General features: G+C 36.3%; 1 protein-coding gene across 1 annotated transcript in view; it reads right to left on the reverse strand.

Moving 5' to 3' along the window:
- ADK (adenosine kinase) overlaps positions 1 to 8,466 on the reverse strand; it is a 387,062-nt gene that overhangs the window by 360,134 nt on the left and 18,462 nt on the right. The window lies entirely within an intron of this gene.

Below are 8,466 nucleotides of genomic sequence, written 5' to 3' on the forward strand. Positions count from 1 at the left end.
TAGCGGGCCGGCTAGCGGGCGCGGTGGCCATCTTGGGTCCTGGTAACCGCGTGCCCAGCCACTGCGGGCTTACGGGGCAAAGGGGTTAGATGCCCGCCTTAAAAATGGCCGCCCACTGGCAACCAGTTTGTCACATGCCCGTGGTCTACCTTGGCAAGCACCCGGCGCTTTAACACGACCTGGGACAGGAACGCTGTCAGGACTGTCTTCAGGGGTTGGGGTTCACAGCCTGCAAAACCCATCAGCGGAAGAAAAGCAACTGAGAATATCGCTGCAGCTGCGCGGCACTCTAAATTCGAACCTGCAGCCTTGAAGAGTCAATTGCAGAATTCAGTAGACCGCAAACGTTCTTAGGAAGAGCTTATATAATATGGAAGTGTCCGCGGATCACTGAAAACTTTGTGAATCAGAATCTGGAAGGGGGAGGCCCAGACATTTGGTGTTTCTGGCAAGTAACCAGGTGTTCCAGGTACACGTATATAGTTTTAAAACCTTTGGGCCAAACTGACCTGCGCAGACTATCGAGTTTAGCCACCTCTTGTTAAGAGTCCTTCCCTCTTCTGAAAAGATGCAGTGATATGAAACAAGCCTTAAGTGGCACAGGGTGAGAAAGGGAAAGACCCCAATTCCTGACCTAACCTTACAATTTTGTGGGGCTAAAGAGTCTGGAAACTGGTTCTGAATCACTAATAACAGACAGATAATTCACAATTAATTCCAATTGCGGGAAGAATCAGAGAGGAAATGTATAAGCGCGTTATGACCTAAATAGCTTGTATTCCCTCTGCAGTGTCTTTACAGTATTTGTATTAACAGAATACAACCTCCAGTGGCATTTAGTGACATATTAGAATGGTGATCAATAAATATCAGTCTCAAGTCACATCAGAAATGCAACCCAACATCATGTGATACTGAATGTGATTAATGTGACCCAAATGGCTGATTTTTTTATTTTACTTCAATTGGTTTAAAGTGTAAAACGAAGCAATGTAAAATATTTTCCACTACTTTTTCATTGGGCTATATTTCACCTTCTGTTGAAAATATAGCATCCAAATTTAGACACTAAATATTTAAATATAAAATACATACCATGTTTTACAACAAAATTTTTTTAAAGTTTATAATTATCGGTAATAATTTTATATTGATTATGTGTTAAAATACTTTATGTGATAGGCTATATTGAGAGTTTTTTACATTTTTAATATGGTTATTAGAAAACTGAGTTTTGCATTACTGAAACTGCTGAATGTGCTGTTCTAATAAGGTAGCTTTGCTTCTCACCTATTAAAATAATTATATTCACAGAATGAAATTACTAGGGAGATGAATTAATACAAATCTGTGGTTCCTTGCCAACTATCGAAAATAAGTATTCCAAAGGATTTCACGTTTCCTTTCAAAATGCTATTTTTTACCATTTTTCTCTTTAATTGGGAAATGCCTATCCAGAGCGAAGACAAAGACTATAAATCTGATGTGTGTGTAGTCCATGAGTAAAGGTTGTTTAAAAAAAAGAAGAGCTGTACTTGGAGTGATCAGACTTAGATCAATTGTCCACAAACATAATTAGTTAATTGTTTCTCTGGATTAAATAGGATAGGAATCAAAGAAGGAGCAGGATAACAATTTGATCTTGTGGAGACACTGTCTAATTCCAAGACTTCCTTCCACCTACTGTAGAAAATGTTGGTAATACACATAAACTAAAACCCTCCCTGATGGCACAACATAGCACTATGAAGCTAGCTATCCACGGCCACTGCAGAACAGAGTTTGTTCCCTCCCCAGACAGGAGACCCAAACGGCACAGCAGACCTCGCCTGTCTTGGCCATTGCCTCTCTTGGCAGTGTATTTCAGTACATCTGCCTGTTCTGCTCCCCACTCTGTCCCTGGTGAAGACTTTCACCACCACCAACCCCCCATCTCTGGCCTGTAACCCAGTTCTTGTATGCATAAATAAACCTTTAAAAAAAATTAAAATCAGACAGGAGTCATTCTTAGAAAAGATTTAAAAACCAATATAATTTTAAATATTGGATAAACGGTATAAAATAGTACTGCTCAAGCTTTAATATGTATACAAATCTCTTATGGTCACAGTTGGTCTCTGTATCCAATATTTTGCTTTTCTTTAATGTACCCAGATTTCACTAATTGCTACTGGTCTGTGGGTGAGGACTAGTAAGGTTATAAAAGTAACAAGACCACTGCTTGACTTCCTGCTATCTGCATCATGGTGGATTAATTCTAATCTATCATTACCTTAGTTTACCCTTACATGCTTTTCAGGGCATTTTGAAAAATAAAAATTCATTCTATTACAGTGTCTAATAGAGTCATTGCCACATGGCACATGTGCCTTGTCCTCACTTTGCTCTCTAGTATCCCTCTTGCTCTCCCAGTAGACTCAAGTCTACATTCAGATTTCCAGGGGGTTTATTGGTTTGGTTTTATGTGATTCTTCCTTTTGTTTTATATATTCCAGAAGCAAATATATTCCTTTAACAAATATATTAATTTCTGTATTATTAAGGAAGAAAAGCAACTGCATTATTCAAATATTAAATTAAAACCATACAACATACAAAGATTTTTTTAAAAAAAACTTCTTTTTGGCCGTCCCTGGTGGCGCAACAGGTTAGGATGCAGCACTGCAAGCTAACTGCAGCTATTGCAGTGCAAGTTCCATCCCCGGCCCCAGAGGTGACCCACATGGTGCAGCAGACCTCTCCTGTCTCACCTGCTGCTCCCCCCAGCAGTGTACTTAGTCAATCTGCCTATTTTGCTCCCCATGCTATTTCTGGTGAAGCATCTCGCTGCCCATGAACCTCTGGCCTATACCCCAGTTCTGTATGCATAAATAAATAAATCTTTAAAAAAAAAAAAACTTTGGTGATACTTTGCATCTAACTTTAGCAAAAACTTTATTTTTTTTAATTCTTAATAGTCAACATGAGTTTCAAAAAGTTTATTCTTTTAAAATGTGTTCAAGTAACGGTTTATTTCAGCAGATACAAAGACACAAAAAGATGATCTCAGCAAACAGAGTTTAATCAGGTAGGGACTAAAATGATGACATATTTTTCCAGATAAAGGCATAAGTCCTTTTTATTCACAACACCTTTCTTTACTAAATTTTTCATGCTGTTTCTAACCTTTCCCTACTGCTCCCACCTACTCTTTCTCAACACATCATGGCAAGCAAACAGTTAGCTACAAAGTAACTATTACTTAACTCTTTTGTCCAACTTTTATACAACTTATTTAGAAAGAATTCTTTTCACTTGTATTGAAAAGCAGTTGAAATTGAAACCTTTATTAAATTCTTACAGTTTAAATAGCTGAATCAAGATAAATGAGTCAGAATAAGTGTGCTCTTGGAAAAATAGGTAAGTAAAAGTCTTATCTATTTTAAATAATCATGTGATTACTCTCCTGCTATAAAAACAAATAGATAACTAACCTCAAATAGCTGAGTCTCTGGATAGCTTAAACTTATGGAGCTTCCCTATTAATCTTCAAGCCTAAAATAATCACAATGTTCTCTTCAAACACAATCCGTTATTAGGGTGCAATAAAACAGTAACCTTCATACCTTGTTAGTGATATAAGTCAGTAAATCATTTTTAGAAAGCTTTATGGCAATATGTGTCACCAATTCCATTTTTTTAACTGGTTTTGAAATACCAAAGTTGGGTCTCCCTGGTGGTACAAGGAGTTAAGTCCCAGCATGATGAAGCTATCAGCAGCCAGTGTCACCCTAGAGGTGACCCACATGGAGCGACAGACCTCTCCTGTCTTATCCAACTCTGCTCTCTTCAGCAGTGTATTTCAGAAGTTCTGCCTGTTCTTCTCCCCACTGTCTCTGCTTAGACTTCTCACCCCCAATCCCACTTCCCCACAACTCTGGCCTATATGCCATCTCTTATATACATAAAAAATAAGTCTTAAAAAAAAATCTAGTCTCCCTAATAAGGAGTATGTGAGCATGTGGGATCAGAATTCTAATCATAGACCTACCCAAACATTATGTCATTTGATGGTCAATTTCTTTATCTAAAACACAAGGAAATGAATTATAGGTGACATCTCAGGTCATTTTTTCTTATTAGACAATGAAAGAAAAAAGTCTACTTATATCTCAAAACAAACAGAACAGTATTTTTCAAACTTGATCAGTTTCAAAGCAGTAAAATGTGCACAATTTTAGTTAGCTTTCAGTATGGACAAGGTTATTCAAGAAATGTTGCTAAATGCATTAACACTTTTCTCCCAAACACATTACAAAGGTCTACTATTTTTATTTCCTTTTCATTATTATCTGTAGAGCCTATGTCACATTTCACTTTTAAATTACATAGTCAAATAGAATATAATCTTAAAGTGGAATCTGACAATTTATTTCTCAGAAGAATTTGAAGATTATAACATTTGATTGACTGAACTTTATTTAGCAAGAATTCTTAGCAAAACTCCCTCAGGCACACCTACACTGCACTCCTTTATTTTCAATGTCTGAAACTCAAAAACTTTCAATCAGAAATATAGAACAACAATACTTCCCAAATACTTATGCTGCCAAGAACATAGTATTTTCAAAAGGCCAGAATGTGAAAAGAGAATTCACAAGTGCTTACTTCTTTATTTTCACTAAAAGTTAAGATTTTTAAAGGCCAGAATGGTCTAATACATGAAATTAAAGCTATTAGAAATAATAAGGGAAATGTGTCTGTATGAAAGGAAAGGAACGTGTTTTTGGTAAGAGAAGTTAAGAAGCAACTGAGATGCAACTGTTGAGAAAAAATAACTTCATTGTAAAGTGAGACTAATCATTTCAGAATGAAAAAAGGTAAATACAGGACAAAATCTAAATATATAAAAGAAAGTTGTAAGAGGTTGGTAGAAGAGAAATTTTGAGAAAAGAAATTTTATGTGTCACCAAGCTGGAAAAATCTTGAATAAATTTGTTATAAGGATTTTATAAAGTTTTAATAGTATACTTATATAAACTAATCCTTTTATTTTTTTCATCTGCTAAAGGACAAAGTTTTCTTGGACTTTGGTCTCCTCTTAGTAACAGATTATGAAAGATTTGCTTTACCTTTTAAGTAATCTACCTAAAAAACACAGTTTTATCAAAAGTTCCCTGTTGTCCTCATTCGGTTTTGATTATTTATAAGAACTATGACTTTTACAATTGTGTAAGACATCTGTGTTAGCCTGGAAGCTTTTAATTGTAACTTTGGTTAAACAGATAACTGGATGGATATTGTTCAACAGTGAGCTATGATCCTATTTGATCAAGTATTTTAAAACAGTTTGGAATCTTTTTACAAATTTCCTCAAAATCAAATTCTAAATGAATATTTTTTAAGCCTATTAAATAAGTTTATTTGATATGTTAAATTATATAATAAGCACTGTCAAGTAAGAGTAATGCTAAATCTTTATGTTGTATGTACACAGGTATATGTTATTCCAGGTATATGTTATTCCAAGTATATGTTGTTCCAGAAGTTATATCACACTCCTAGAAATCTGCTCTATCTGATATGTTATCAGCCCTAACTCCAGCTATTACTTCCAATTTTTTGTACAGAAATAAGCAAGTTTCCTTGTCAACGGCACTTAATGAACTTTCATCAGACTCTTTAACCTCAGTTATTTTTTAAAGTCTTTTATCATTGTAAAAGTTATTGTTTCACTCTCAGACAAGTACTCAAGATACAGATTTCTGATAACATTAAAGTCATAAAACTAAAGTAGGTAAACATTTCAAAAAAAAAAAAAACTGGATTGAAATATAACAAGAATTACATAACCTATGAGGAAGATTGTAATTTTTTACTTTGAAACATTTCTCATTCCTTAACATTTCCAGATTTAAGTAAATCATTTCTTATAAGTGATCTAAGACTTACAGCAATTTGGTAAAATATAACTTTATAAATAAAGAGAAAACATTTACTTTTTCTCCCTATAGAATTTGTAAGTTTTGAGTTTCTTTTTATGACAACATACAAGTTATAGTTACTTATATAGATTCATTAACAATCAGAGGCCTCCCTGGTGGCATAAGGGGTTAAGTCTCACCACTCTGAAGTTATTAGCATCCACTGCAGCACAAGTCTGATCCCCAGCCAGGGAGCTGCCCCACAGGGTGTAGCAGACCTCTCCTATCCCAATGTTCCCCTCAGAATTCTATTTCAGTAGATCTGCCAGTTCTGCTCCTTTCTCTGTCTCTGCTGAATCCTCTCACCTCCACCTCTGGCCTACAGCCTAGTTCTTACATGCATAAATAAATAAGTCTTTTTAAAAAATCAGTTTTCCTTGTAACAGAATACAATTGGAAATACTAGTTATATTACCAAGATTTTGACTGCTATTATATTTGACAGAGAAATGAGCTGAAATTTTTTATGAAAAATTTCAGCAAAGCAATCTTAAATGAACCTCACTAAGATTTAAGTTTAGGTTCACTAAAATGAAACTAAATACTGAGGCCAAGTTTTATGCAAACAAATTAGTTTGACTATAATTATTTTTGAATAAAAAGAAAAAGGTGATTATAGAGAATAATTATATTTGTGGTTTTATTAAATTCTAGTGCTACTGTCTGAGATTTTGTTGTATACATAAAAGCTGCACAGATCCTGAATTGTTCTAGTTTCCTCAACCATGTGGTTACAACTCCCAATAACATTTCCAGTTTTCTCCTACCCTTCTGAGTTAGAATCACTGAGAATCTCAATGAGTCTCCTTGAAAGGGACTGTAGCAGGTCCTCCTCACAACCCAGACATCAGGCAAACCTAAGAGATTGAAACCATGTCACAGCTAAATAAGTTTCCGCCTGACATCTATTGCTGTGCAGATGCTGAAGACTTTGAATCAAACTGACAAGGAGCTCCCTTTCTTCTTCCCTTTATTTTACTTACTCTGGCAATAACCTGGAAAGATAATGCCATCACCTGTATCTCCTGCATCAATGCTAATGGAGGAATAACTTTTCAGACATCCTAATCCTAGAGGTTCATATTCCTCACTTAGGTTAACAAACCAATCCCAGAAAATCCTGTGTCCAGGCTCTATACAAAGGGACACAAGGCAAAAGCTCTCCTGCCCACCTGTGACTATTAAAGTATCACTGTTCACAAACCTTTTCTCTTTACAAAGCTGTAATGGCAGCTCTCCTGCCTGCCTCTTTTTCAGGTGCCTCTTTTTCTTTCTCCTAATAAACCTTTCAAGATGTAAAAAAAAAAAAAAAAGGGGGGGGTATGAGGGAACACAGGCAAGGGTAAATAAAATCACACTGCCTTTCTAGTCTACAGACCCTTTAATTTTCCTGGCCTCCATGGCCTGTCAGTCCTGTGTCACAGACTCAAACAGGAATTAATTACTTGGAAGCAATCATGACTCAAAATTTGTTTCTTTATGTAGATCACTACTCTTCTGGGGAAAAGTGAATATAAATGAGGATATAGTCAGAGGCCTCTCCTTAACTCGAAAAGACTATAAAATCTGCTGCTGAAAGAAACAACTGTCCAACTCCGTGACCAAAGTTGTTCTTGGTAACAAGATAAACCCCTGATTATCTATTAGCAAAAAGGGTACACACCACTTGCTATACTTCAACACTTTTGGGAAAGCTGAGACTTAACTACATAAGATTACTGAGCAAGTCACTTGGCTTAACAAAGTGACTCATCAATGGCTTCTTTCTTTTTCCTTAGAGGATTTTAATTTTTGAAAAAAAATTTATTTATGCAAACAAGAACAGAGCTATGCCAGAGATGTGGGGTGAGGTAGTTCACCAGAGACAGAGTGAGGAGCAGAACAGGAGGACTGGCTGAAATACATTGCTGAGAGGAGCAGAGGACAGAACAGGAGAGGTCTGCTGTGCCATGTGGGTCACCTCCCTGGCCAGGAATTGAACTTGTGCTGCAGTGGCTAAAGAAGCTTCATAGGGCTGTGCTTTAATCCCCTGCACCACCAGAAAGGGGCCTACTTAGAGGATTTTAAATGGCTTGAGGGACAGTGATGAAGAGCACTCCAGACATTGGGAATCACCCCATTTATAATAATCATAGTAGTCTTCTTAGCATGCTATATTCTCTCAAAAACCTTAAGCTGCTAACATCAAGCAAAGAATGAAACATTAGAAATGGAATGAGGAGGTGCTCGCTTCGGCAGCACATATACTAAAATTGGAACGATACAGAGAAGATTGGCATGGCCCCTGCGCAAGGATGACATGCGAATTCGTGAAGCGTTCCATATTTTTATAAACAAAACTGCATGGTACTGGAATAAGAAAAGACATACAGAACAGTGGATTCAAATAGAAAACCCAGATATAAACCCACAAGTTATGGACACCTAATTTTTGACAAAGGAGCAAAGAAGATACAATGGAACAAAGAAAATTTGTTCAGCAAGTGGTGCTGGGAAAACTGGG

This window comes from Condylura cristata, unplaced genomic scaffold (assembly GCF_000260355.1).
Source record: "Condylura cristata isolate star-nosed mole 26May11 unplaced genomic scaffold, ConCri1.0 scaffold00011, whole genome shotgun sequence".
NCBI lineage: Eukaryota > Metazoa > Chordata > Mammalia > Eulipotyphla > Talpidae > Condylura > Condylura cristata.